This window comes from Cricetulus griseus, assembly GCF_003668045.3.
Source record: "Cricetulus griseus strain 17A/GY chromosome 1 unlocalized genomic scaffold, alternate assembly CriGri-PICRH-1.0 chr1_0, whole genome shotgun sequence".
Taxonomy (NCBI): Eukaryota; Metazoa; Chordata; class Mammalia; order Rodentia; family Cricetidae; genus Cricetulus; species Cricetulus griseus.
Genome location: NW_023276806.1, coordinates 239,477,888 through 239,499,908, shown reverse-complemented (window position 1 = coordinate 239,499,908; position 22,021 = coordinate 239,477,888). Strand labels below are relative to the sequence as shown.

Here is a 22,021-nt window from a genome sequence, read left to right as displayed (position 1 = left end):
ATTAGTATTTCCACTTAACAATCAAGAAAACAAAAAGTTAAAAATGAAACTTCCCTCGGACACCAGAGCTCTGGTAATTAGAAGCCACATGATACATATGTTGGATCACATGACCCTTTATTCCTCTACAATGCTAATTATCTGTGAGGGCTTGATTTTGTTATTATTAGGGTTCTTTTGAGGGTTGTTGTTGTTGTTGTTGTTTAAATTTTGCTGCAAGAAACAGAAAATCACCTGGACTCTGACCTTTGGGGAACAGTCTAGGCAACCTATAGCCTATGGTCTAGACAGAGGTCCTTGGGAAGACAAATCCAGGCCATGGCTGTGAGTAACTATGGGGCCTTGTCCCAGGAAACCCTACAGATTCAAAACCTACATATACTCAAATCTCACATACAAAGCATAAAAATTGCAAGAATTGCATAGAACTTACACACATACCCTGGATACTTACAGAGCTGTCTGAACTTTTGACACCTATGTATGTGTTGCGCCACGTTCACTACTATCCTTGAAAATGTGCAGCCCATCATATGGGTTATGTATCAGACTAAGTAATCACCCTATAGATTACTTAAAGACTCGAGTACAATATGAATGCTATGTAAATTGCTGGTTTACTATAGTAATATTGTCAGTACAGATACGATCTATTTTTTAGATGTTTTTGATCTGCAGTTGGTTGAATCTCACCATGTGGGACTCAGGGATACGGAGGGCTGAGAATGTAAGCTTTAACTTAGACAGACACACACCTGAAGCATGCCCACAGCAAACCCACTACTTACACTTGCTCCGTCGGCATCTCCAGATGGCTTTTAGTCTCTTCAGGATTATTGTAACTTTCATGAAATACCACAGTGATAGACTGGGTAAGGTTCAAAGTGTCTAATCAATGTTAGAATGATGCTCTGTCCAAAGTCCCTGAAATAGAAAATATGAGCACTTATTTGTGTGACATGAAAAATAAAAGACACAGAGACAGATATTGGGGTTCAAGCTTCAAGCTGAAGATCAGAGAAGCAAAGCAGCCAAACCAGTAGATCTTACCTCTACCTAGCTGAAATGACAATCCTGTCTCCCTGAATCCTCAGAGGCAAAAAGCTCTCAGTTTCTGTCTTTTGTGTTTCATTCCTTTCTCTGCCCAGCCATATCACTCCTGTCTCCACCTACCTAATGTTGGGATTAAAGACATGTGATCCCAGGTGCTGAGATCACTTTTGTGTGAGCTGTTTCTTTTAGGACTGGATCAATTTCATGTAGTCAGTGTGGCCTTGAACTCACAGAGATTAGTCTACCTCTTAATCCTGAGACCTGGGATTAAAGGTGTGTGCCACCACCGCCTAGCTTTTATAGCTAACTAGTGTGGCTATAAACGCTTTATTAAATCATAAATATTGTATCACTACAGGTTTCTTGTTATAATATATAAAAATTACCTCTTATAAGAAACATCAAATGTTCTTTAAATTTAGACATACTCATTGTAGGTATTTCTCTGCTCCCTTCCTCCAACCCTCAATTGTCTTAATTCTTCCCTCATATCTAGAACTATTTGCTGCCGTTGCTGTTGTTTTGGTTTTTTCCCTTTATTTATTTGTTTTATCAATAGCCCCAACTTATATGAGTCCCCCTGGCATGTTTGGCATCCTTCATTTATGTTCTCCACTCTTATCCTGATCAGTCGAATAGTTGTGGGATATTAGAAAACAAGAAATAATAAAGATATAACTAGTTTTATCTACTGAAATCATCTCAGTTTTTCACACAAAAAGAGGGACATCCCCACGCAGCACCTGAAATTTTGTCAAGGCTGTGTCTGAAGCCCCCCCCTCCCCCGCCCCCGCTTCCTTCCTGTCTCCTACTGAGTCCAAGTCTATCCAAGGAGCCTGGAGTATTTTTCTCCATCATGCTGGGGAATCTAGAATTATGGTGACGTTAAAGCACTCGGCAGTGGGATTCAGACTTCCTCTTTTCAGGCTCTGTGTCTCAGATCAAACTGTATCGGAGCCAAAACTATGTCCACGTGTGAAGAGCAGGCAGAGTGATTTAATGTGACTTGAGTCCAGAGGGGTTTAGGTTTTCCTGTAATAGGAAGCCTGGCCTCAGGGAGATGATGCTGGTGCTTGCTCATCATTTGATCTTGTGAAGCAGGATTCCAGGGATCCCTGTACAACGGGGATCAGGAATGGGAGCCAATTTTGTCAAGTTCTTGGTCTCTGCAGACATGATCACTCATTAATGGCATTCTTTTAATCAGTGAGCAGAGAGTGACCTTTGTTGCCGTAACACATGAGGCTGTATGTGACTCTGGTTTTCAAAATCTCGTTCATTTTCAGAGTAATTGTCAAATCTGCCTCCTATGCACTTATGTCTCGAGTTTGATCCGTGAGTGGAACAAGTGACTAGCTTAAAGAACCTGTGTGCCAGAAACTCTAGCTGGACTGTTGGTCCTCAGTGACCAAGCCCTTGCTGGACTAGCCTTATTGTCAGCAAACTGCATGATTTTTTTTCTCTCTGAACTCTATGTTAAAAGCCTTATTTGAACTCTGGTATTTGCTTCTGTGCCCTGAGAGTTAATACAGTTGATGCTTTCCCTTCCTTCCTTCTAATGACTTCCACCAACAATTAAAATCCAGTCCATCCCACCACTTTGCTGTGACATGTACACTTGCTAAGAATTTCTGTTATACATCACTCCATCCCCATGCTGAATTGGTTGCCTGAGATCTTCTGAGCTGAATTCTGTCACACCTTGCCAGATGGACAGATGCCAGAGTTGCTGCAGCCCAAATACAGAGGCCAACTGCCTCCTTGTTAGCACGTGATGAAATAATACCAAAACTCATAAACAAAACCCATCAGCATAAAATCCCATCAACCTTTCCATTTGTCAGGTGCATGTTTTACAAGACTGTCATTTTCGTATTGCCAAAACTGAGGTCTCTGAAGTCTTATTCCATGACCAAGTTCTAAGGGGCAAATTCTGAGGGTCAAATTTAATTTCTAGTGTCTATCTATTTTGAGATTCTGCATGTCCACCACCATTTTAATGCATGATTCTCCAGATGGACTCTTCTAGTTTGGGGTAGTTTATGTGGACTTCCCCAGTCATTTTCAAGGCTGCTTGCTTCTCTCTTCCATCACAAACACTCACTGGCTGCATTCTCTATGAATGTGGTTATATACACAAGTTTGAGTATATTCAATACAGACCTCTTCCCAACTTCCCCAATGAGATCTAGTTGTAAAACCTAAGGCTCTCTTGAAATCTGGGTTTGTGCATCCTTTCATATCCACAAATCGTCCCTCCAGCTGCCTCTAGAGAAGTTTGTAGTGGCATCTTGTTTGGCCAATAGAACTGAGGTAGCAGACTTAGAGTGTGGCTTCAGTGTGTGGACATGATCCCTTATAAGGAAGAGGAGGGACTTGTTCTCTCTCTCTTAGGTGGTGGTCTGAGGATCCAGGCAGAAGTTATTTGCCGTCATCTCCCTGTGATTGTTTTCACGATCCGTCTGTCCCAAACACATGAATTCTCCCACAGTGGTAATCCTGGTTTCCGAGAATTCTCCACATTTTCTCCGGATTTGAGGTTGGCCCTCCAATAGCCATGAAAGGCCTGTGTAAACCAGGCCACAACTCCATGTGTCACACAGATGAACACTAATCAAAGTACTTCTTGGCCACATTATAGCCTAATCATTTTCCCCAAAGTGCAGCTGTGCATTGCTCTTTGGATGCAAATCTAACATATTTGTTGCCTGCGTATAAGGTAAATTAAACAAGACCAATTCCAACCTGCTTCCCAGTATACTTCAACATGGCAGCCCAGCCAAGCAAAACAGAGATATGCCACCAAAATTAGCCTTTAGGAACTATCTATCTGATTTACTACAGAATTGTCCACACTGCGCTGGGTAGAAGGAGCTTCCCATCAATCTTCCAGAATGCTGAAAGCAACTAGCAGCACAGACTCTTCCCTAGAAAGGGAAACCAATCCTCCTTGAGCATTGGTGTCTCTGAAACCATAAAGTTTCAAGAGCTCACTGTGTTCAGAACTGTCTCCATCATAGAAAACCACCTTGCTAGTGTGGTGCTGTGGCATCCACCTCCTAGATGCCTTTTCTCATTGCCTTCCTCCAGTATCAAGCACAGGATGTGAAAATATTCTGGAGGTGGCATAAGAGGAAAACTGAGCTTTGAATGGAATTCTTCAAAATTCACTTCTTCATTTCTGTATCTCAGAATCAGATGGCTCAGTGCCTTGTGGGCAACCAAATGGTTAGGCTGGGCATGAGGATTATGGACAAAGAATGGTTGGTACTGCAACTAGGAATTCTCTGGGAAAACTCAAATGAATTGACCATCTGAGTCCCATTCCCAGTGAATGGTGACAGGGAAATGTTACTAAAAGGACTGTCCTGACTTAGGCACCTTGCTTTTCTTAGCCGTGCCTCGTCAACAAACAGACCACACTTCTCTTCACAGCTCTGCATATTGTCCCCATCCCTAATCATTGTCTACTCGAATCATCTTTTCCTCACCTTTGGACGTGTGTCAATACTCTCTAATCATGCTGCATCCTGTATTCCAGATAACAATGCCAGAAATAGATGCAGGTTTTAGGCACTGGCTGAAAGGGTGAGGTTGTGAAATATGCACATTTATATTTGAGAGGGAAGCGATGGAGAGATGAGTCCTACCTCCTTTGGCTGCTGTGTGGAATGAGCTCAGCACTACACTTTCAGATATGGGGTAATTAGGAATAATGAGGTCCTGGGATCACCTCAAGTTTTCTGAAGACCTGGAGTGTGCCCCAATCATACTGGCTTTGAAGACTAGCTTTCATTACGGATACAAGTGAGAGAATTAGATTATACAAATTCATGGGTGCATCTCCAAAGATAATCTTAAAAGAGGTAGTGATGCTACATAAGTAATATGTGCATAATAAAAAATAATGATGGGTAGTAAATTATAATGGATCCTAGGAAGTCATGCCAACAACTGTGTAAAAAATCTGAATTGTATTTACCCTAACCTAACACTGTTATTTTTCTGGTTAGAAGCTGGGGATTCATTTAAATGCTGCAGAATTCAGTGATAGCTGATTTCTCTCTCTCTCTCTCTCTCTCTCTCTCTCTCTCTCTCTCTCTCTCTCTCTGTAACAAGTCTTTCCACCAAAGCCACCCAAGTCCTGCTGCCACGTGCTGCCCAAGTTCTGCCCACCACCACGATAAGTTCCCAAGTAACACAGAGAGACTTATATTAGGTACAAATGCTTCTTGGCCAATGACTAGGATTTCTCATCTGCTAGCTTAGTCCTAATTATCATAAATCTATGTATTTTATAAGACTTATCGGATGCCAGCGGCAAGCGTCCTGTCTTCACAGGCTCACATGGTGACTCTGCGCTTTCTCCAGCCTCTTCCAGAATCCTCCTTGACTCCTAGTCACACCTATCTTTCTGCCTCATTGGCCAAACAGTGCTTTATTCATTAACCAATAAGAACCAATAAGGCAAACATATACACAGAAGGACCTCCCCCATTCTCTCCCTCCCTCTCTCTCTCTCTCTCTCTCTCTCTCTCTCTCTCTCTCTCTCTCTCTCTCTCTCCCTCTCTTTCTTGCTCCCTTGTTCACTCGCTCTCCCCTGCCCGTGCTCTCCCTCTCAGAATGTCATAAGTAATGGCCATCATGTGTAACTCTGTCTGTGAAGATGGTGCCTTAACTCTTGAAAAGAATTTGCAGCCCCATTATGTCTTGCCTTTTGCCTCCATGGTTTTGATCATATCAGTATACATTGCTCTTCTTTGGTATGTCTTAAAAGTTACAAACTGTACTGGAATTTTTTAAAAGATGCTGAGAACTCTGTGGCTAGTATTTTAAAAGTAATAGTGATACTGAATTAATGGGAGATCTCACGGCCTAAGAGTGATGCCCTGGGAAAGCCCTAGAGCCCCAAATTGTTGCCCCCACCCCAGACAAAAAGAGGGGGAAAAAACAGTACCCTGCCTGAGTGTGTTGTGCCAAAGATTTCCTCTTATCTGAAACTTACTGTTGTGTGTGCCAACCATGATTGAAATAATTCTCTCTGGTTGGGAAAATCATAATGCAGCGATAAAAAAAATGGGACTCTAGGGGCAAGTCCATGAGAAGCATCGTGTACACTTTTACAAGTGTTTGTGAAATGGTCTCATTTTGTCTTTGTTTTTGGACTAGAAGCTCCTGCAGCTTCAGATCCTGCAGCCTACAGGTCCAGATGCAGTTGCAGCCCTGTTATGTATATTTTTCAGTATTAATCTTTTAAGAAACTATAGGAACAGAACTTAGAGCCAGAAAGCAAAAAGAAGCAGCAGCCACAGCACAGCGACATGAAAGCAATCCTAGTAACAAAGGCATCTCTCGTTTCCAAAAAGTGTGTTCCAGAGTGAACCTCATTTGTTCTGCGTGGGAAAAAATGGCATGTCAATGAGCCCTAGGAATTGCCCAAAACTGAATACAAGAATAAAGGGTAAAAGTGGCCACGTTGGCAACAGGCTGTGGGTATTTAAAACACAATGGATTTTGGCTTCCTCGTATGTGAGGGGACCAGAGCCAATAAGCACTAGTGCGTGGATGTGGTGAGGCTGATTGATTAGGAGCCCATGATTAAAGGAAGAGAGCAAGAGCATGAACTGCTATCTGCCGGGCTTGGCTCCGACTCCTTGCAATGCATCTTTTGGATACTTCTGCCCAAATCTCCAGGGGAAAACGCTTAGTCTGGGGGTAGGGGAGGCCTTGCACAAAGCTTACATTAAAACCTTCCTATAAAAAAGCATAGAGGATGGAAGTTATATCCGTACTTCGGGTTCACAAACTCTTCCACACCAACACTATCTAAATAAATACGAACTGGTGTTTTTCTCTCCCAAAAGCTACATGTGGCACTTACCACAAAGGGCTTGAGTATCAGGGAAAGGAAAATGATTTATCTCCATTATCTTCTCTCCACACATGCTTTTTGTAATCATGAAGACATTTCTCCTTACAGCTTCACAAGGAAAATAACAGAGCTCGGGGGCTTGGTGTCAGTATCTGGCCCAAGTCCATTTGGTGGCAAAAGGAATTCTTAAGTACTGACATTACATTTCAACAGGGCATGAAGAAGAGATTTACATTCCTCCTTGGATTAAGTTTTGCTCTTTATATTCATTCTCTTTCCATAATCAAAAGCACGTGTCCCTCACCTTGCCAGCCCTGCCAATGGCACGCACACTGACTGATGGAATAGCATGGGAATAGGCCTCAGGGCAGATCTCTGAACGCTCTCTGGTCTAAGCGACCAATTTCTGCAGCACCAGCCTGAGGAGGACTTGGGATTTTTCCTGTACTGTCATTGAGGTGTCAGTCATGAAAGCAAAAAATGTCAGCTTTTCTGAATCCCATTAGCAAATCTCTTAGAAAAACAGACCTGCATAAACCTTCAGCATTTTAATAATCATTCTCTTGTGGTCAAAAGGGAAGAATCTACAGTCAATTTACGAGGTCTTTGACATCATGTTATGGGTGAAAAAGTTTGTTGCTAGCTGGAGAAAGTAATTTATGCTGTGACTATTAAGGGAAAAACAATAGTCTCTCTCTCTCTCTCTCTCTCTCTCTCTCTCTCTCTCTCTCTCTCTTTCTCCCACTCTCCCTCCACCACATGGATCTCTGTTCTTGGCTTTCATTCTCAAGACTGCTACAGTATTTTTTTACCTAATGCATTCATATTTCTTGTGGCTTTGAGTTTAAACTGGGTTGTATTTCCAAGAGTCAACTTTAATTTTATGACAAAAGAGCCATGCTCAGGGCTGAGAAGGTAGCTCAGTTGCTCAAATGCTTGCCTAGCATATATAAAGCCTTGAATTTGCTCTTCAGTGCTGCATACACCATGAGTAATAGCGTGTGTCTATAATCTCAGCAATTGGAAGCAGAAGGACCAGAAGTCTAAGGTCATCCATGGCTACAGCGCAAGACTGAGGTCAACTTAGACTGAACAAGATACTATCTTGCAAATAAGAATCTGTGCTCAGTGATCCTAACTTCCAATGTGCTCCTTCCCCTCTCTTGTTCCTCACTCTGACTGACTGCACACATGTTTGAGATGGTTAAGCCCTTCTTTCATTTCAGGTCTTAAGCTTAAAAAAGAATGTCCACACTGGGAAATTTTAAAGAATGAACTCTAAATTCTAAAACTGTAAGAAAATTTATGCAGAAAAGGTAGGTAGACTGCTGAATTAAAAGACTATTTTGTGGAATTCAACCCTTAATTACAAGGGAGCCATAAACCATGTCTCTTTCAGTCAAGGGACTCCACTGTGGCTCCTTGGGAAGGAGGACTCTTCCCAGGTAATTCTTAAAACCCTAAGTTTGGGGTAATAAATTCCATGGAATGGTCAACAAATTTTCCCACTACTTCAAACCTCAGGGCCCTGCAGAATAAAGTAGGAACACTACAGAACCCTCTTATAAGGCTGTAACTATTATAATCTACACGCGCGCGCGCGCGCGCACACACACACACACACACACACACACACACACACACACACACACACACATACACACACACGTGTGGTAGTTTGAATGTAATTGGCCCTCCTAATTTCATCGGGAATGGCACTATTAAAAGGTATGGCCTTCTTGGGATAGGCATGATCTTGTTAGAGGAAGTATGTCACTGTAGAGATGGGCTTTGAAGTCCCGTATATGCTCAAGGTACTGCCCAGTGTCTCGGATGACCACTTCCTGTTGCCTGCAAGTTGTAGGACTCTCAGCTACTTCTCCAGCACCATGTTTGCCTGCATGCCGCTGTGTCCCACCATGATGACAGCAGGTTGAAGCTGAGAACTGTAAGTGGCCACCCCAACTAAATGTTTTCCTTTTTAAGAGTTGCTTGTGATCACAGTGTCTCTTCACAGCAATAGACACCCTAACTAAGATAACACACATGCTTGTATATATAGTATGTGGCTCATTAATAATAATTTCTCTCAATAAATGATAACTATTGGGATTATTACTTTTGGAGATAAGAAGCAGCCGGAAGTGCAGTGACAATGTTTTCTCTATCTGCTCTATTACTGCCCGACTTTCTTCTGACAATAAGGCGGGGGAAGGGAAGGCTTAAACAGAATTTTGAAATCCCTGCTATTGCTTTGCACAGAAATCGGCACCGAGGTTTTATATTTCTCTTAAGGAAGAAGAAAACATATCATTGATGAGACCACAGAAGAGAAAGATGGAAGGCTGTATGGCAGGGTAGATCATTCTAGTCCAAGAAACTCTGGTTGCTTTATTGCCCGGTGATCTCAAGCAAGTCTCTTTTATTCAGTGTCTCAGGTCCCTTTTCTGTAGGATGAGAATCATAGCAGCTGCCCAGATGGGACAAGTAAGTGAAGCACCATGTCAGTGGGCTTTAGACATGGTGAAGAACGAAACAGTCTGGTACACTGCGACACCACGTACTGTCCGGGAGACTGTAGGAGATTCTCGAGCACTTCTGCTCTGTACCAGTTAATCCCTGCTTAGGGAAGTTCTAGAAACAGAAACTTTGGACACTGTCACTACCAGCTGCTGACTTTAGAGTCATAAGCAGAATTCTCTTCTAGACACATACCACAAAAACACATCAAAGTGTCTTCATTGTCTTTCCGTTTCAGACTGAGTCTCTATTTAACCCTTTCAGTGTACAAAAAAGAGTGTGGAAAAGTCAGTCCTATTCAGATATTAGGAATCAAAGCAAAATCTCTTCTAAATATAGTGGCTATGCATGTCATGGGGTATTCTCATTCCAGTCCTGTTTGAAGTTCTTGAATGACATCAGAGATCAAAAATGCCACCTGTCACCTCTGCAAAGCCACAAGAATGAGTCTTGTCTTGCAAAGAAAACACTAGCCACAATAAAATATGTATGTATGCATTTATTTATTTATTCATGAGCTTCCTTCCTACTTAGCCATCACTTATATCATCTGATAGGTTGTTCTAAATCCTCCCATGCATTTGTTTTTTTCATGTAGACATTTTCTTACATTCATGGATGGGTTTCCAGAAGGCAAAAATAGTCACATTTTTATCCAACATCCAACAAATCTGAAGGGTCAGTATGCTATGTGCAGCTTTTAGGGGTATGGATGTCCACCCAGGAGCACCCTGGACAAGGCCCTGAGCTGTGGATGTATACGAACATAATCATATCTCTTTAGCCACCCTTCAGCAGCAGAAGCCCATTACAGAGAGACTCGAATATATTCAATAGATGATGGAGAATCATGGTCTAAAGATGGAGGGAAATGGTCCAAGGGCACAGATAAAGAGGAAAGATTTGAAGAATGAGCAGAAAGAGTTACAAATGGCCTGAATAGGAAGGGGCAACCCCTCATATGAATGAGGAGCTGAAAGAAACCCTGCAGCCTGATCGGAAGGGAGCTGGAGGAGTAAGCAGAGGACAAATCATGCATGCCTAGTCTGACATTTCAGTGACTCTAACTCTTAATCTAATTGTGACAGGCAGCCACTTAGTTGTTGCAGAATGGGATGTGACCTAATCCAGTCTGCACATTAAGATGCTGCTGCAGAGAAGATAAGTCAGGAGGCTTTTCTGTTGTCTGGCTCAGAAAGTCTGGTGGTTTAGGGTGGGCTGCTATCAGTGGAGATGGGATGAACTGTTCTTCATGCTGTGCAGAGAATCTTTCATGAGAACCCTGGAGATAGTCTGCTCCTTACAGCAAGGGGATAAGGCTGGTGGAGGAGTAGCGAAGGGGTGTTCCAAAGAACAACTTCGAAGAACCTGAGTCCACTTGGGCTCTAGCCTTTCACAAATGTTCTAAACCACCAAACTTAACTGTCAACAAGCTTAATCTTAAACAGAAACATGATTCCCCATAATGAGAAACATGGTTTTTCTAACCAAAGGCAGGAGAGTATGCTCCTCAAGGCCTTTCCAGTAGGCATGATGAAACTATGCAGATCCATCCACTCCTTTTCTCAACCCAAAGCTCAAATGTTTAAGATCAGTGCACAGCGTGCTGACATGGAACAGAACAAATGAGCCAAATGCAAGCCACAAACCACCCTGGCTCCATGCTAACAATGTAGTCAACAGGCTTGATTAATGATATTTATTTCGTTGTTGCTTTAATGGTATGTTATGTTTGACTCTGGAATGTCCCCCTCAGGCTCATGCCTTGAAAATCTTGTCCCCAGCTGATGGCACTGTTTTTGCAAGACTGTGGAATCTTTAACAAGGAAGGCACTACTCTTTGTCATCTTTCCTCCAACCAGCTGCCCCCATCACCATGAAGGTAGAGCTGGGCGTTTCCGGCAGGTCCAAAGTCTACCCCAGACACATGTGGCACTACACCAAGACCCAGGGGAAGGTTTCCAGTTTCTTAATGTAACATGCAAGCCCACTTTCCTAACCAAGATCAATCCTCAGCTGATAAACTGGACTTTCCTCTACAAATGAAAGCACACAAAAAATGACAGCCACAAAAAATTCAAAAGAAAGTAATACAACGTGCACTCAAACTCCAACAGGCATCACTGGTACATCTCTTGCTCAAATAATGGATGAGAGGAGTCAGAAACCAGAAGTTAGAAAAGCTATCAAGCGATCAGGCTGTCTGGGCTGTGTCGAGGAAGCAAAAGGGGCTAGTCAGGAATCCAAGAAGACAGCAATGGCTGCTGCTGATCAGACATCTAAGAAGACAGCAGTGGTTGTGGTGCCTGTGAAGGTCTCTACCCCTTGAGCTGGTAGAAAATGCTAAATTAGTAGGTGAGATTTAAAATAAAAATTCAACTGTAACTAGGAAGGAAGGAAGGAAGGAAGGAAGGAAGGAAGGAAGGAAGGAAGGAAGGAAGGAAGGAAGAGGGCCACTAGGGGTGGACCTTTGAGGGTGATAGCCCAGCCTTGTGTGGTCTACTCTCAGCTTCCTAATCCACCAGTGTATGAACAAGCGGTAATAGAGACCCTGCCACACACAGTCCCTACTATGATAGGCCAGACCTGAAACTATGATGTAATATGATGCTTTCCTTTCTTAGGTTGTTTCTATCAGATGTTTTGTCAAAAACAATGAGAAAATAACTAGTACATGGCATGTTAAAGAAAATTGTTCTTGGGGTCGGAGTATGGCTCTGTGGGCAAACATGCTTGTCACACAGGTGTGAGGACCAGGACCCATCTAAAAAGCTGGGCATGAAGATCAAGCGTCTGTAACCCTAGAGCCCCTATGGAGAGGGAGAGTAGAGCTAAAAGAATCCCCAGAAGTTTATGAACCAACTATCCTGTTGTGCACAGAAAAAAAAAATAGAGATCTTTCTCAAAACATGATAGAGGCAAGTATGGACACCCAAGGTTGTCCTCTGATCTCTACTTGTGTGTTATAGCAACCACACATCTGCAGTCACATGCACACAAGCACACACACACACACAACACCACACACACACACACACACACACACACACACACACAAGCGAGGGCACATGCACGTGCACACACACAGTCTTATAGTGAAAAGAAAAAACATAAAACTCAACCAGAAAGATGTTCAAATTATACTACTCAGTTAAAAAAAATAAATCAGAATAATAGAATATAGTGCTTAAATGTGCTGAGCTCTGGGTCCCATGTGGATGCTGACTCCAGCAAGGCTTGCTGGAGAACAGTCTGTGTCACACCTAGTCTGTGACACATCCTGGCACACCCTGCCAGTTGCACCCTTGTCAAGAGAAGACCCTAGATTTTCGATTAAGACACTCAGTGAATTTCTGGATAACTTGCGGCAGAGCCTACATAAAAACTATAGGTGGTTATAACTCGACATCTGAGATTTCCCTCAAACTCTTTTAAAGTGAGTTAATGGAACACTTTAGGCTAGCAACCCTGAAAGTAGGCATTTAAGTTCATGTATTAATTACTTTTCTCTTTTGCTGTGATACAATACATGGCAAAAAGCAACTCAAGGAATGGGGGTGCTATTTGGCTCATAGTTTGAAGACACAGTCCAACATGGGAGGAAGGCATGGTGGCAGGAGTGTGGGGTAGCTGGTCACAATACACAGGCAGACAGATAGTAGAAAGAGATTGGAATGCTGGTGTGCCACTCAACTTTCCCAGTTTCATTTGATCCAGAACCCTAGTCATTTGGATGCTGCTGCTCCACATCCTCACGGATCTTCTCATCCTCATAGACATACCCCATAGGTATGTTTCCATGCTGAGTCTAAATCTTGACAAGATGATAGTGGAGATTAAACATCGAGATCCATTTTCATCAAAGAGCTTAGAATACTTGATCAAAGTACAGATCCCATGGCCCAGCCCTGACTGTCTGAATATGTGCTGGGCTACCAGGGAATTGACATTTTATGTAAACTCATTGGATTCTAATGTGGACAGCCACAATTCCAGACGAGCAAATGCACATCTAATTCTTCAACTGCTTCAAACCTATATGGTTTGCTTCAGTCTTTGTTGCCCGAGCCATTGAATACCCTCTGAAAAGTTAGCAATAGACTTTTGCCAGAGAACCTCAGAGGAGGCAGGCTCAATAAACATTGAAAGGGGGCCTGCATGAAATACCATGTGAAACCAAAACCTTTCTGGTTGTCCAGCTTACTCCCTGTTGTCACCGTCTTACAGATCTTTGTCTGAGGTTTACTTCTAGGGAGAGGGTGATTGCTGACAGCCTCAAGGTGTAGATCTCTACCTAAGAAAAACTGCATCACCCAAGCAGGGATGAGAAAAGAGGGTGCCAAGACCCTATGCTCCTTCTTCCTTCCACTCCAACCCCAGCCTGGCCTTGATAGTTGGTACTGAAAAGTTTAGTCTTGTTTACTTACTTTTTGCTATGCTGCTTATGGAAACATGCCTTTCTATCTGGAATTTGGGTCCAATTTAAGCAATTATGCAAAGACCATATTTCCATATTTCCTTGTTTTGATGTGTAAATCCCTCTCTCAAATGCCTAAGAATCCCATGACAAGTGGTGAAAGGAATTTTTACTACATGGCTCAACTGCCGGTTACCAACCTCTCTCTTGGCAAGTATGACCCCCAGGGTTCCATCGTTCCATTAGGTGGCAGATGAACTGCTCAGGCTGTGAAGTCCCATGACCTGTGACCCACCTTTGCTTCCCAGAAGCTTCCTCCTAGATTTATTGAGGATAGGATGCTATGTAAATCTATCATGAACGTCCTGGGCCTCCAGGAAAGGGCGATGCTTCAGGTCTGGGAACACATGCTTCATCTGTTTGACTTAAATGGGCACCCTAGGGTTTTTATTTGTGCCAAAAAGTGGAAGCCAAGCTTTCATTGTAAACAGATGGAGCTGCTAGCAAGGGAAGCAGAAAATTCTTGCAGCTACTCTCCGGCACTGGAGACCCAAAGGAGATTGTGCTTCAAAAGCAAATACACAAAACAAATAATAATGATGATAGTACAAACTCTCCTTCTCCCCCAACTGCATACTGTCTAAGTTCACACACACACACACAACAACACACACCACACACACACACACACACACACACACAATCTGCTCTCCATTCTTTACTTTCTTCCTTCCCCATCTTCTTTTCAATGCCAAATTCTACATTCCTTCAGTGACGAAACTATAAATATACAAAGAACAAACTCAATCCCAAATCACGAGGGGGGTTTCTCTTTCCATGACTGCAACATAGGCATTTGTCCATCACTTGGGGATTTTTACGAAGCCTTGAAGAATGTTCAGAATTCCAGTCTTGCTCAGACCCGCTAATTGGCACGATTCAGATGTTGAGTTTCATGACAACCTGAGAATTTCTATGCAGAAGGAAATGTGGTCCTAAAGCATCTCCTTGAGAAAATTTTCCATTTATTTTTCCAGATTTTTTTCACTTCTTTCAGCCCAGTAAAAAAAGGACACGTGGGAACTCCTCTTATGTTTCCTTTAACTGGAAGTAACAGGAAGTTGATTATGATCTTCCAGACTCTAAGCCACAAAGAGAAGCAGCCTTATTAGCTGTAATTTGGTACATGCTTAAGTTTCTCCATCAAGTAGCATCCTGTTACATAACCACTTTATGCTTCTGAATCTCGATGCCATTGATACCAATCTCTTGTGCCTACATTTGAAAATGAGTCACTCCGATGCCCTGACATGCTCTTTTTTCATGGTTGGAGGAAGGGGACACCGGAGGTTGTGCAGTCATCCCTGCCATGGGGCAGGACCACACTCAAACTGTCCAAAGAGATCTCTTTATTTTTGAAGTTTCTACAAGAAGGGATACTGTGACCTCCTTAAGTAATGCATCCAGCATTTCCTGAGGAAAGTTGAGCTCACTATGCATTTGCTCACTTGTTTGGTACACTGTCCTCTGAGCCTTAGAAAACACTTCTCTTTGCATCAAGGCACCTTTGTGGTATAACAGGAAGTTACGTTGTATGTCTACTCATGAAAAGACTATGAGGAAACATGTATTTTCAAGTTTCCTTTGATCTGTCCAGCTGTCCAATGGGGACAACTCTCTCCTAGACTTACAATAATACACAAGGATCAGAAGAGCACAAATTAAATGTATCCTCACCAAAATAACCATTCCCAAGTGAGATGCTGTTGTTGTGGTGTGTGTGTGTGTGTGTGTGTGTGAGTGTGTGTGTGTGTGTGTGTGTGTGTGTGCGCACGCGCACACACACACGTGTCTGGTATTCATCTTTATGGTATGTGGGCAATTGTATACACATCAGTGCACTAGCACATGAGTATGTGTGTGTGTGTGTGTGTGTGTGTGTGTGTGTGTGTGTGTGTGTGTGTATAGGCCTTTTTCATTTGTTCTCCAATCAAAGTTCCCTAATTTTACCCAGGGTACATAAGCTAGACTAGTTATCCAGCTTGCTGTGGGAAATACAGGTGCCTCCATACAAGCATGGGTGCTGGGGATCCAAAATCTTGTTTTCACACAGGTGTGGCAAGCTAATTGTCACCGGCCCCTGGGAGTAGCTTTTAAATTTACTTCATTATAGAAGTAACTGGAGCTCCTGAAAAAAATACCATAAATATACCAACTTTTGTTCATGAGATGATATTTTAGTATTCATGTAGGCAAACCAGTAAACATTCCTCTCCATAAAACTGGTCCCCTTACTCTGAAGACCCATAGCAGGAAGCGATGTCCACTCATTGAATGGCAGGTGCAGGTACTAGATGAGCAAGAACTGCATCTCAGTTCACCAAATGGGTGCAAGCTGGAAACAGAGTACAGGGCAGAGTGCCAGAATAGCAACCGCAGACTAGGTTCAGTATCCAAACGGGAGGGAGAGGAAGAGGATGCTAGAACAAAGCAATGCAGAACACATTTGTGTGGAGGAATAAGAGAGACACAGTAGACAAAGACACTGAAATAGTGGCCAGTTATGACTCTACCATCATAAGAGGTGGGATGTAAGCCAACAGAGAAACAGGATAAGAAGAGGTGCCGGATAGGACTGAATGGGAAAACTCCAAATGATGAAGAACAATTGTGAATGCACTTTCATCAAATAACACAGCAACCACACTGTAAAACAAAAATCACAGAGAATATGAGAGATGCTTTCAGTCCATGATAAATCACTCGACTTCCAAAATGTGTATGATGTAGTAAGTTATAAGACACTTGTTATTCAATTCCTCCTACACAGCACACGTTTTTAACTGACCACGAAACATACACAGAATTGACCATACCTTGGTCCACAAAAAAAGAAACAAAAAATTCTGAAGAGTAAAAACTTATGTCTTCTCTCTTTTCTTATTTGATTTTATTTTCTTTTTCGGCACTGGAATGTAGACACAGGTCATCTCCCATGGTAGGGTGAGAATCCTCTCCAGTGCTAGGCAAGCATTACACTACTGAGCTGAAGTCCGGGTCAAACTTCATTATTTGATTACAATGAAGAAATAAAAATGGTTGAAATTCCAGTTGTGAGCTGTTAAGCAGTAAAAGCACTTGTGTCACCAGGCCTGATGACCCAAGATCGATGCCCATAACCTCCATGGTGGAAAGGGATATTTGACCTCTATGTGTTCATCATGGTATACATATGACATTTACCTACAATAAATAAACAAATTTATGAATTTTTAAATTTTTTAATTGAAAATACAATTGTAAAAATTCCACATAAATTACTAACAAACAGCATCTGCCAGCACATTAAATATTAAATTGCCATAGTCATGTAGTTTCATTATAATAATGCAGAAATAGTTCATCATTAGGAAATCTATTATAACCATCCAATTAGCATATTTAAATGGAAATGCTTTGTGGTAACATCTAAGGACGTCCCCAAAGCATTTGGATGAAAGATAATGATTTGACTGCCAAAACAATACCTTTTAATAAAATAGATCAAATTAATACTTCTCTCCTTAATGTGATAACATATCATTCTATGTCCATCATGAATGGGGAAAATATGTCTGTAATGTAATGCTGACCTCACATTCAAGAAGTCCTGGGTTAGATCCACAGTACTACATAAACGAGTTACAATGGCACAGCACTTGGGAGAGGGTAAGAGTTTCAGGTCACCTTTGGCTATATAGCAATTTCAAGGGGAGCCTGGGATCCACAGACACTATTTCAAAGGAAAAATAATGTGCACACACACACAAATTTCAGAGCCACAATAGATATTAAAATGAATGGCCTCAATAATTTAAAACAGTGTTAGCATGACAACCAGGAATCAGAATGGGAGTCCAGCGACTGACCCACTCAGGATAAACACAGCATCTCAAAAAACAGGAGGATGAAAGATTGCTACCACAAAGAGCTGCTGAGGCAAAACATGGGCATCAAAGCAGCCATTCAGATTTGGCTTCTGTACACCAATGCACACAGCAAAATGCTTATTGGTAGGATTTGGGGACAGTATTTGCATACTAAGCATTTGATAAGCACTTAGTATCCAGACTATATAAAGACCATCTACAATTCAACAACAAAAAAGACAGTCCACTTGAAAAGTGGACAAAGGACTTAAGTACAGAGCTGGGGCTCCATAGGTGGGACTCAAATATGACACAAATGAAAAGGTGCCCAATATCATGATTAAATAAATGAAACTTCAAACCACAAGGTTTGAGTTCTGAGCTCTGGGTTCCACTGAGAGACTTAGTTAGCCTCGAAATATAAAGTAGAGAGCAATAAAGGAAGTCTCCAGACATCAACTTCTGGCTTCCACACAGATGTGTACACATGTGAACAAATACATTCGGGCAACCACACCACATGCACATAAACAAAAAATAAAAGAATAAATGTCAAAAATTCTTACACTGCTTCCAGTTCCTATGCAGTCTGGATTGCCCAATGCCTCATTACATCATACCCATTGGCACAGTTACCACCAAAAGCACAGAGAACAAGTGCAGATGAATGCCAGAGAATCAGAACTCACATCTACTGTTGGTGGGAATGGAAGAGGCTGCAACTATGGAAATTCCTTAAATGATTAAAATTAAAATGCTACATCCCACTCATGGGAACCAAAAGCAGGATTTTGAAAAGCATTTGCTCATCAACATTCACATCAAGATTATTGACAATATCCAAGAACAGGTGATCCAAATGTGTACCAAAAGATGCATGAATAAAGACTATGTATGCAGGTGTGGAATATTATTTACCCACGAAGAAGGGACAACCTGTCGTGTGCTATACATACAGTGCATATGCACTTTGAGGATGTTGCACTACAAAATATGTCACGAGATAGAAATGTGTTATGTGGCTTCACTTCTATGTAGTGTGTAAAGTAGTTAAATTTACTGAATAAGAGACAAAAATTGTGACTGAAGGCTGGAAGGCAGTGGATAATAAGTTGTTCAATTGATATGAAGATACAGTTTGACAGGTAGAATAGTTCAGGGGATACATTGTTCAACATTAATGTACATAGTATGAAGCTTGATGCTGAAAATGAGACTACAAATTATCATATGTGTTTTCTTAAATGTAATTACAACATCTTTTCATTATTTTTGTAAAAGGCAGTAGTAGGGTATGGTTATTAACTGAAATAAAATAAAGCAAAATCCCTTCTTAGTACCTTCTAAACTAAGCAAGGATAAAATACACAGTGTCTCAGTGTTCCGTTGCTGTGAAGAGATGCCATGACCACAGCAACTCTTAGAAAGAAAAACATTTAGGTCAGAGGTTTAGTCCATTGTCAGCATGGGAGGAAGTGTGGGGAAGAGCGAGCAGACATGAGCCTGGAGAAGCAGCCCAGAATTCTGCATCCAGATTAGCAAGCAATAAGAAGAGAGGATCACACTGGGCCTCGCTTGAGTATCGGAAACTTCAACCCCCCTCCCTAGTGACACACTTCCTCCAACAAGGCCACACCTACTCCAAAAAGGCCATGCCTCCTAGCAGTGCCACTCCCTATGGGCCTAAGAGGGTCATTTTCCTTCAAACCACTACACATACTAAATTATTTCAATGTTAAAGATGAAACATGAGGACTAGAGAGATGGCTTGGCCTGTAAATGTACTAGCCCTCGAAGTCTGATAGCCTGAGGACTTGAGTTCCATTCCCCAAACCCATATAGTACAAGTCGTCCTTTGACCTTCATACTAGAGCTCTGATCCCCATGCACCCACATGTAAATGGAGTTCTTAATTGGTCTAAGTATTAAAAACCTGGAGTCAGATATAGAGGAAAATACTGACAGATCAAGAGAAGAAAGAGCAAGCCAAAGCCACCTTTACCTCATTAGCTTCCAGTTTCTTCCCACTTACATTCTCACTCTGCCCAGACATCTCACTTCCTGTCTCTGCCCAGCCATCTCACTTCCTGTCTGTCTGTACAGACCTCCTGATCGCTATGGTTAACTAGTAGCAAGTTCCATCCTCTGATCTTCAGACAAGCTTTATTTATACAAGCAAGATATCATCACAGCCACATCCCCCCACACACGTAAAGAATTAATTAACAAGAATATATATAGGAAGGGTCTTCCTAACTTCGTGTTTTTAATGGATGAATTCAACTGTAGAAGAATTTTAAATTAAAGCTGTCACAGGATATTATCGGCCAAGTCCATAGACATGAGGTAAAGCAGACCTCAATAAACAGAGTGATAATCTCCTTAATGAAACTCAGTTTTAAGAAACTGAAGGGAAAATAGTCAAAGACTCCAGCAGAACATGGAAAGGGCACATCAGTAGGCCACTACAAAGGAAGCTGAGCAGGTGCCAAGTGTATAAAATGTTTCTCAGACTCACTCAAAATCAGAAATGCAAATTAGAACTATCCTGAGACATCACTTTTTACCTATCAGATTGGCCACAACCCAGAAGTTTAATTGCATATTCTATTGGGAAGGCTACAAGGCTCTTGATATGGCTAGAATATTACTAGTGGGAGTGTAAATGGGTCCCACCCTCTGAAGAGCAATTTGGCTGCATCTATCAAAATCCAAAATGGAAAATGTAGTAATCCCACTTGTGGGAATCACTACCACAGATCGACTTGCACAAGTGTGAAATACCATCTTGGGTGTCTAAAACATTGTTTGGAAACAGCTCATATATCTATCATTGGTATCCTTATTAAATACATTATATTGCATTTATACAAGGAACTATGCAACATTAAGCCTGAACATATTCTTTATGCAGTGTGTGTGTGTGTGTGTGTGTGTGTGTGTGTGTGTGTGTGTGTGTGTGATATGCCTCTCCTTCCTTAAGACTCTCCGGTGGCTACCTAATGCTCTAAGAATAAAAGCCAAGGGGCTACTGAGATAGCTTACAGGGTAAAGTGCTTGCCACTCAACTATAAGGTGCAGAATTCAAATCTCCAGCAAGCATACATGCATGGCAGGTGGGAATGGAAGCCAACCTGTAACCAAAGCGCTCTAGCATCAGACAAGAGAACCCCAAAACAAATTGGCTAGCTAGACTAGCTGATCACAGAGCTATGGGTTCTGATAAGAGACATAGCCTCAATGTACATGATAGAGAACAATCAAGGAAGACTCCAGACATCAATCTCTGTCCTCCACACATGCATGCACACACGAGAATACATATACATATATATGTATATATATACATATATATATGAAATGCACATACACATTCAAAAACATTCAAAGAATAAAAGTCAAAAACTTCTTACACACTATTGCCCACTGCCTGTCTGACTTCCAGCAGCACTCTGCTTCAAGTTTCCTGCTCCACCACTCTGGTTTCTCTGCTGTTTTCCACATGTAGTCTACATACTACCACTCAGGCCTGTGCACTAACTGGCCCCTACATCACCCAATAATCCCAAAGCTCACCTTTTCATTGCTGTCATGCCTTTGTTCAAAATGTCACATTCTCAGTAAAGCAACACTGACCATGCTATCCCAAACCATAATCCTCCACATCTTGCTATAGTCCTCCTCGTGATCTTGCTATAGTCTTCTCAGCTTCTTCTGTTATGCTTTAATATACATAATTTCTTTACAGATGTTTGTGCTGGCTAGTTTAATGTCAACCTGACACAGGCTAGAGTCATTGGAGAGATGGGACATCAACTGAAAAAATGCCTCTGTGAGATTGGCCTGTAGACAAGCCTATGGTTCTCAACCTTCCTAATGTTGCATCCCTTTTAATACAGTTCCCCATGTTATGGTGACCCCCAGCCATAACATTTTTTGTTACTTCACGACTACAATTGTGCTACTGTTATGAATCATAATGCAAATGCCTGAGATGCAGGATATCTGATATTCTACTGCCAAAGAGGTTGCAACCCATAGGTTGAGAACCACTGCTGAAGGGCACTTCCTTTTTTGCTTTTTATTTATTCTTCTGCCATTTAATACATCCTGACCAAAGCCTCCCCTCTGCCCACTCCTCCCAGTTCCCATACACAGACCTTCCCCAGTTCTACGGCTCTTCCATTTCCCTTCATAAAAGAGCAGGCCTCCCAGGGTCATCAACAGAACCAGGCATATCAAGATCCAATA

The 22,021-nt window shown here is 41.9% G+C and overlaps 1 protein-coding gene across 1 annotated transcript in view; it reads left to right on the top strand.

The window, feature by feature from the left end:
* LOC118239332 (palladin-like) overlaps positions 1–22,021 on the top strand; it is a 246,941-nt gene that overhangs the window by 148,751 nt on the left and 76,169 nt on the right. The window lies entirely within an intron of this gene.